The sequence below is a fragment of the Rattus norvegicus genome, chromosome 12 (assembly GCF_036323735.1).
Source record: "Rattus norvegicus strain BN/NHsdMcwi chromosome 12, GRCr8, whole genome shotgun sequence".
NCBI lineage: Eukaryota > Metazoa > Chordata > Mammalia > Rodentia > Muridae > Rattus > Rattus norvegicus.
This window is the reverse complement of record NC_086030.1, coordinates 48,797,673-48,806,708: the sequence shown is the minus strand read 5'-3', so window position 1 is coordinate 48,806,708 and position 9,036 is coordinate 48,797,673. Positions and strand designations below refer to the sequence as shown.

At 53.3% G+C, this 9,036-nt stretch overlaps 1 protein-coding gene across 2 annotated transcripts in view; it reads left to right on the top strand.

Annotated features, from left to right (window-relative positions):
• The first annotated feature begins 5,265 nt into the window (after positions 1-5,265).
• Wscd2 (WSC domain containing 2) overlaps positions 5,266-9,036 on the top strand; it is a 94,388-nt gene continuing 90,617 nt past the window's right edge. Inside the window, exon 1 of one of the 2 annotated variants that reach the window (XM_063271546.1) lies at positions 5,266-5,699. The gene's annotated coding sequence lies outside the window, so the exon portion shown is untranslated. The remainder of the gene's footprint in view (positions 5,700-9,036) is intronic. The other variant, NM_001271178.2, reaches the window with a different exon arrangement.

Sequence of the window (9,036 nt, the reverse complement as noted above, 5' to 3'; positions counted from 1 at the left end):
ATTCCTTCTTTCCTTTCTGCACCCTTCCTATCCCCTCCCAGATGCCTGACCTGACTGACAGTCTGAAGCTCCTATCTGCTCCCTCTGGGTTCTTCCCCCTTCAGCCTCCACAAACAGCGCAGGCTACTCGAGTCAGTCTCACGGTGGGGCCTGATGACAGAGGTGCCTGGGTAGAAACTGGGGAAAGTCCCTTCTTGGGGACAGAGGGTGCAGGTGTGTGAAAACCAGTTCAAAACCAACAACCTGCTGAGGACAACTCCTTTGAGCATTCCGGGCCTCAGTTTCCTCCCTTGCCTTTCCTGGGGCTGTGGAATTAGATTGGATTAAATGAGATGGTTCTGAGTGGTGCCCCGGCAGTGCCCCTTGCCAGGGCATAAAGTTCCAGTGAGAGGCAGGCAGGTTAGGGATGGCAGAGCTCTAGGCCAAGCCCACCCAGCTATTCTGTGCTCTCGAAGACTCCCATGATCCTCCTGCAGAAATCAGACCCTAGGGCCTTCTACCCACAGGGTGGCCCCAGCCAAAAGGCCTTCCTTACAGATATTCTGGCTACAGTATGTGGTGTCACGGTGGCCAGTGCCATTATCTGGGTCATTTGATCCCGGGAATCTGCCAAATCAGATAATTTGGGCGGCCAGCCTGTCTCTCAGGATCACATGTCCCAGTCCTGGCCCTCCCTCGTCCCCACCTGCCCCGGCTCCCTGAACACTATCCCCCTCTCTGGTAGCTTTAAACAAGCCTGCCTGAGGTGGGTGATTCACAGCCAGAGCCGGGAGAGGGAGGTCATTTAGCCCTTGGGCCCCTCTCTATCAGTCAGCCCATCCGGGGTGGTGACGAGGCTTGTGCAACCAAAAAAGGTTACACTGGAACCTGCAAATGCTTTACATGTTTAAAAAAAAAAAGGTTTTAGTGACATCACTAGGAATGCGGGTCTGGGTCAAGGAACACAGCCTCAAAGTCAGTCCTCAGGCCAAAGCCACAGAATTCCTTGCTTTACCTCCCAGCATCTCACAGCCTCGCACTCAAAGTACGACCCCTGCCTCAGTTCGAGAGCTTCTGAACTCTATACAGAAGTAGCAGTAGCTGTAGGAGTGGCAGTGGGTCAGCCTCCTTTTTTAAAAGATTGTATCTGTGACGTTCATCATCTGTATGCTCCTGAGAGCCACCGCTCATTAGTCTCTGCTGTATACTATTCCACCAGAGGAAGGCAGTGCTGTGTAGCTACAGTATATCCCACAGCATCCATGCATTAAAACATAACCCTGTGTGCTAAGTTTATTATTTTTCTCATCGCTGTGTCTGAATATTCAAGGAGCAGCTTGGGGGAGGAAGGCTTTATTTGAACTCACAGGTTAGAGACATATAATAGTTCATTCCTGTGGAAAAGGCTTGCCCGCGGGAAGAGGTTACATTGTATCGAGAGTCAGGAAGCAGGAAGACCAGACAGGAGGTAGAGCCCAAGACCCTCCCATTTCCTCTAGCTGTGCTTTACCTGCAGGCCAGCTGGGGACCAGGTATGCAAACATGGGAGGCACATCTAATTCACACCATTGTGTCAGAGGTGACGATGCTTTTCAGAAAAACTACAACAGAAAGGATGGCTTTGGGAGTAGGATGTGGCTCAACGGATGCTGTACTTGCCTAGCAGGGACGAGGTCCCGGATTGATCTGAATTGATCACCACTACCACATAAACTGGTGCATTCTTGTAATTTAGAACTCGAGGTGGAGGCAGGGGGATCAGAACTTCAGGGTCACCCTCAACTAACAAATTCAATGGCAGCCTGGGATAGCTACTGTATATATATATGTATGTACATATATATACTATATACATATATACACACACTATATACATATATACATAACACACACATATATGTGTATATATGTATATGTGTGTGTGCGCGCGTGCGCTTCAGAGACTCTTTCATGATAAATGAATCTTAGGCACATTAAAATGCCTAAAGGCAAGGCCAGGTGTAGTGAATTCTAGAACTGGGGAAACTGAGGCAGGAGGATGGCAAGTTCAGGGTTAGCCTGCGCTACAAGTAAGACCTTGGAACAAAAAAAAAATTTAAAAGGGTATAGGAGATGGGCCAGTGGATAAGACATGGAACCCCAGGAACCCAAGTTCTAATCCTTAGAACAGGAATAAATGCCAGCTCTGTAAACACCCCTAACAGGTGTGTCCCCTTGCCTCTAGGATGAACTCCCTGTTTGAACTTAGTATGCTGCCCAGGCTAGCCTTCAACTCTGGCTCCTCCCATCCCAGCCTCAGGAATGGCAGTTCTCTCACTCCCCTGGGCCATCAGCAGCCAACGACATCGTTCCAATCGCGGGTCACAGCTCCTGTGCCTAATGCATGCACAGTCAGCAGTGTGGCAAGCTGCTCACAGATGCCACTCAGTCTGCCCGAAACCCTTCTGCACTGGGAACCATTACCACTATTTTTAGAACACTGAAGCCCAGAGAGGTTAATTAATTTCCCCAAGGCTACCCAGCTGTCAGGTGGTAGGGCCAGGGCTCAAGCTTCATCCTGAGTGTAGCTGACCCCACAGTCCTGGGTCACCAGGATAGTCTGAAGGCCAATGCCCTCCCTCCATGAGAACAAAGCCATCAAAGGGAGTTGCTCACTTCTGGACATGGCCTTCTCCAGTCTTGCACATTCTTTCCTTTTGCCTTAGTTACTCCCAAAATTAGAGCAAATTCTATTTTTAGAGGCTGTGCCTCGAATGACAGAGACGCATGGGCTACGTCTCCTTCTGTGAACGTAGCCCAGAGGTGTGGTCTGATCTTCCACTGAGAAACTCTCTGACATCACCATTTGATCATTCTGATCCCTTTCAAAGGCGAGGCGTTGCTTGGGTCTCTTTACTGACTTTGGCCAGAAGCCCCATGCCCAGGTCACAGCAGGGACAGTCCCAGAGCACAGCCAGCTCTCAGCAGAAGGGTTCAGAGAACTGGGCTCTGTTCCTTCCTTCCCACACTGATGAGTCTGTGGTCTGCAAATCCCACAGCCCCTGCTCACTCTGCACAGCCAGTCTTGTGGGAGTCCTGGCTGCACACACACACACACACACACACACACACACACACACACACACACACACACGGAAAACAAGAATGGATTAAGGAGACCCAATAGCCTATTAGCCTTAAGCAGTCCCTTGCCTTGTCCCTGCTGTTTGCTGATGGAGCAATTGGGGCCAGACAGGGTAAGCGACTCAGCCCAAGGTGCTCAGCTGGCTCTGGGGTTGGGACTCGGTGATGGTTCATCTTCATTGTCTGTGTAGCAGGATCAGGAGTCACCTCGGATGCACGCCTGGGTATGAGGGAACTGCAGAGACTTTTAACTGAGTGTCTTTTGCTGTGATCAAACACTAGGACCAAAAGCAAGTTGGGGAGGAAAGAGCTCACACTTCCACATCCCACGCATTGGAGGAAGCCAGGACAGGAGCTCAAGCAAGGCAAGAACCTAGAGGTAGGAACTGAAGCAGACGCCATAGAGGGGTGCTGCTTACTGGCTTGCTCCCCGTGGCTTGCTCAGCCTGCTTTCTTATAGAACCCAGGACCACCAGTCAAGGTGGCCCCGCCCACAACGATCTGCCCCCACCCACAATGGACTGGCTCCACCCACAATGGGTGGGGCTCTCCCAAATGAATCACTAATTAAGAAAATGCTCTACAGACTTGCTCACAGCTGGGTCTTATGGAGGTGTTTTCTCAACTGAGGCTCCTTCTTCTCTGACGACTCTAGCGCATGTCAAGTTGACAAGAAAACTAGCCAGCACACCGAGAGAAGGGGAACGTACCCTGAATGTGGTTGGTCCCACGGGCTAGAGTCCCAGACAGAAGAAATGAGAAAGCAAGTGAGGGAGCACCTCATTTGCCTCTGCTTCCTGACTGTGGCTCTCACAGTGCTCACCCTCCCCGAAGGACTCAGGGTCAACCCAGCAGCCAAAGGAGCCTCAACCTCAGCTGCTTTTTGCCAGCTGTTTGGTCAAAGCAGCTACAAGGTAAGAATTAGCAAACGACAAATGCAGAAAGGGCAGGAGATTTGTATTTCAAGCAACACTGATGAAGAAACAGTTGGGGGAGGCTGTGAGGTTTCACACTCGTGGTACGAATGTAAGTCTGTATCTTTACACACATCTCCCTACCAGGCTCAAACTCACTCGCCGGACCAGGTGGGGAAACCGAGGCAACTTGGTCAGAGTCATACATACAGCCAGAACACAGCTAAGCAGGTGGGCACTTGAACCCAGTTCTGTTTAGTTCAACTGTTGGCATTCAAAAACACAAAAGCGGGGCTGGGGATTTAGCTCAGTGGTAGAGCGCTTACCTAGGAAGCGCAAGGCCCTGGGTTCGGTCCCCAGCTCCGGGGGGGGGGGGGGGGGGAAGAACCAAAAACACAAAAGCGAGATCTGGGGCTGGGTTAGTGGCTCAGCAGATACTTGCTGTGCAAGCTCGAGGGCCTGAGTTCAAATCCCCAGTAGCCACATAAACAATAGCTCAGCCTGTAACCCCAGTGGGTCTGCTAAGAGATGGGAGGGGGAGGGTGGGAGAATCCAGGACCATCTGCAAACACAGAAGTGGACAAGAGACCATCTCAAGAAAGGCAGAAGCTAAGGACTGACACCTGGGGTTGTTCTCTGACCTCACATAGGTACAGTGTCACACAAGTTCATACATGTGGGCTTACCCCAACAGGTAGGCGCAGGTACACGTGCACGAGCGCGCGCGCGCGCGCGCACACACACACACACACACACACACACACACACACACACACTTCATTTAAAAAAAAAAAAACATTTACACCTAAGCCAGATGTAGTGGCTCATACCTTTAATCCCAGCACTTGAGGGGCAGAGGCAGAGGCAGAGGCAGGCGGACCTTTAGGAGTTCAAAACCAGCCTATTCTACATCATGAGTTCCAGGACAGCCAGACCTACATAGAGAAGCCCTGTTTTGGTGAGAGGGGATGGGGGGTTGTAAATACATAAAATAAAATAAAAATATTTACGCCTAGATTTTTTCCAGTTGCCCTTGGACCTAACCTGGAGCCAAGCTAGATCTGCAAACCAGGAGCCCCTGTGTTCCACTCTTGTCTGATGCTTCTGAGACCCCTCAGAGAACCTCAACGGGAGTCATCCAGGGGTCACACAGCCAGAAATCCAACAAGCTCAGAGAGGGAGTGTGACAGCCAGAAGCCACACAGGCAAAACTCAGGGCCTGTTAAAACAACACGCTGAACACCCATCAACAAAACTGTCCTTTGTTGGATTTCTTTGAGCTGCCTGTCGGGCGGGCTCAGGGCCAAGACTTGCGGCGGCGGCCAGCGCGCACCACGCTCACGCCAGGCGCCGGCCCTTCGCCGGGTCTCAGCGCATTTAGCCGCAGCCCAGGAGTGGAGCTCAGCGCACTGCACAGCCAGGATCCCAGGCCTGCGGCGGGCGCGGCGGGAGGCCGGAACGCAAGGAGTTAAGCGCGGGCGGCCGGGCCGGGCTGCGGGGAGGCGGCGGGCGCGGGAGCTCGGGCTGCAGACTGCTCCAGCAGGGCCGGGAGTGCGGGCGCCCGCGCAGCCCCAGCTCATTCCCCGGCCTCAGTCTCGCTCAGCCCCAGCCCTGGCTCCGCGCTCCGGGCTTCCTGCTCCGCGCTGCGCCCTACCGGGCACGGAGAGCTCGGCGCATCCTCAGGTAAGCAGCGGCCACGGGTCCCTAGCCAGCCCCGAGCTGCAGAGAGGCGACAGGAGGCTCCGGGGAGATGACAAACTTTCCTCTAGCCGCGGACGAGTGTGGGGACACCCCTGGGGCTGCCGGAGCAGCGGGGGGCCTTGGATCACACTCCGCTGCCCGGCCAGCTTCCAGTCTAGGGAGAAGGGGCGAGTAGTGCCTGTGAGCCAGCCGGCCTTGGGGTGGTGCCCGCACTGGGGAACCAAGCAGCAGCCAGAGCCACGCAGTGTGGGCTCTGCGAAGCCCACTTTGCAGACGGGCCTCTGTGGGTCCCGAGGGACTTGTGGTGGGAGAGAGCCACTTGCCTCCGTCCAAATGCCAGCAGGCCCAAGTGCCCTTCCAGGAGACCCTCGGCTCCTTTCCAAGCCCCCTCAAGGGGCACACCCCACTCCTTGAGAGGCAGAGGGTCTGTCCCTTTAGAGAGAAAAAGAAAGCTTTAAAAAAATCAGAGAGAGCTGCCTGCATTCTTCAATGAGAGGAGCAAGCGGCAGGGAAGGGGACTGAGGGGGCCCGGGCTGCTGGTGACCCACTGACCCGTGGCTGCCCACGCGAATCCCTGAGGCTATCCCAACCTACAGTACCACCGAGTGTGGCCATAACACCTTTCTCCCTAGTGAATGCACACTTCCAAGAGGCCACCCTTGTGTCCACATGGAGGACATCACTGTCTTCCATTCCTGACTGGGGCTGGGGTCAGGAGCATGCTGGTTGGTCTTTGGTATTCTTGATGTCCCCTAGAGACACAGTGAACGCTCTCTTTTCTGGCCCGGCCTAGAGCGGTGTTTGGAAGTGATCCCTTGGCCGTGGATCAGCCTCCTACTGGAGCTGGGTATCTGTCTTTGGGGAGCAGCCTTGCTGGGGGTTCTTGAGCTCTTGAGCTGTTGGGTGAGATTTGAAAGATTTCCTGCCTAGGCTTAGGAGTCTGATCTGAGGCCCGAAGCCACTTTCCCAGGCTGCCCAAACATGCACACTCCTCCAGGGTGTCAAAGGTCTGTGGTGGATATCCTGGGGGAAAAGCAGCTCTGGTTCAGGAAGTGGCTTCAAACTGGCCTTTGACTTGCTTCTGTAACCCATATCAAACCTCTAACCCTCTCTGGGCTACAGTGGCCACTTCTCTAAGAATGAAGAGATAGCATGTATCCTCAGAGATCCCCACGGTGGCCACTTCTCTAAGAATGAAGAGATAGCATGTATCCTCAGAGATCCCCATTCAGGCCACTGTGTGGCCCTGAGCAATGTGGCAGATGGGATTTTCAAAGTCTTGGAGTGTGTGTGTGTGTGTGTGTGTGTGTGTGTGTGTGTTACACCTTAGTGTTTAGGAACTCGGGTCTTAAAGTAGATCTGAGTGGCCCCTGGCTACTCCCCCACGGTAAAGTAAGAGTTCATAGTTCCTACTTTGGAACAGTGCTGTGAGCACTCACTGAGATGATGTGGGAGTACTCCTCACAGTCTGGTAGAGCACGGGAGCAATGGGGATGCCCATGTGAAGGTGTTGTGCATGGACCTTCGGAACCTTTTCCCAAGGGAGGCTTTCCCTGAACCTGAGGATCCTCAGCTGGGGCCGGGATCTTAGGTCTCTCCAATAGTAGGATACCTGCAGTCCCGCCTCCTCTCTGCTTCCTTTTAAAACCGTTGCTGGACCAGCTGCTCCCAGTGGGGAGCCCAGGGCAGTCTGGGAGGGCTGGATGCACCCAGCTGCCGCGTTGTCATGACAACAGGAGATGGAGGTAAGCTGTCTCCATGGCTTCAACTTTGCAGCTGTCTAGGGACCCAGAGCAGGGACATTCTGTCTGTTCCGGGTCAGGCATCCAGTCTGCCTCAGGGCTGGGCATGCGAGGCTGCTGTTCCCTGGTAGAGGAAGAACAACCAATGCTGGGGAGAAGAGTGTTTTCTGGGTCTGTGGTAGGGTAGGGGCGGGGCATAGTCAGAGACTGCAGGGAGCGGGCAGTGGACACTCTTTCTGACTGGTTGTGAAGCTTGCTCTGGGTTCTTGCCGAGAGCATGGGTGGGGAGCAGCCACTGTGCACTGAGGTGGTAGATGCAGCTTAGGGATAGAGACACCACGCGCTGGTAGAATCTGAAGGGTTGACTTTCAGAACACTAATAAATGAACAGTTTGACTAGGGTGCAGGGGGCATTGCGTGTGCGATCTCTGCAGCCAAGTGCATGTGCAGTCATGACTGTACCAACCATGTATGTATACATGTATCAGAACAGCCAAGGTGGACTTGACATTTAATGAGTGTGTGCCCATGGGTTTATGAATGTGCAATGCAAACTGTATGTGTGCCTCTGAGAGAAGAGCTACCCGTGAACGTGCGTGTGTGTGTGTGTGTGTGTGTGTGTGTGTGTGTGTGTGTGTGAGTGCCTGTGCACGAAGGGATGTGAGGTGGGCTTGTGCTGTGCCATCAGGGACACTCGTATCTGTGTGCTTTCAGCACATTTCAGGTCTGTCTACGCATATTGAGAGGCACAGCCTGACACACTGGCTCATCCCTCTCTAGACGTGTGCATGCCGGCATTCAGGTGTCTGCAAGTCTCTACACGTGATTTCCGACGCTTGTGAGTGTCAAGTCTCTGTACATATGTATGTTTCTATGGGTGTATGCCTCTGTCTTGCCATGCACACTGTGTGTACACAGACACATGTGAGTGTGTGCACGCTCAGCACATTGCACACTTAGTTGTAGTGTGTGTGTGTGTGTGTGTGTGTATCCCCTAGTATGGGTGATTTTGGTGTCCATTTGAGTGTGCCTGTGTGCTCTAGAGTGTCTAACTTTCACATCTCCTGTGGGTTAGTGAGTGTGGATTAGTGAGATGCTGGATGTATGTACTGGGGCTATCAGCTTACGACAGCTTGCTTGTTATTGTAGCGTGTGCCTGTGTGTGACCATGAGACTTCTGCATGACCAGGTGTCTGTCTGTCTGTCTGTCTGTCTGTCTGTCTTCCTCTGTGTGTGTGTGTGTCTGTGTGTGTGTGTGTGTGTCTGTGTGTGTGTGTGTGTGTGTCTGAGTGACTGTGGAGGTGCAAACTTGGACAGAACAGGATGAATATGACCAGCCTGAGCTATGGTACCTCTATGGTGTGCTTCATGCTGGGCACCCTGTGAGGGCCAGTTCACCTGTACCAGCTCTAAGCTTGCCGGGATGGTGCGTGTGTCCCAGGCACTCCAGAGCACATTCCCAGCCTCCTTCATCACCCACATGCCCAAGTCTGTCTTACCAGAAGCCTCCATTTAAGACTGTCGCTGCACGCACCCACAGATGCTGGGAACACAGGTATGCATCCAGGCAGAAGGTC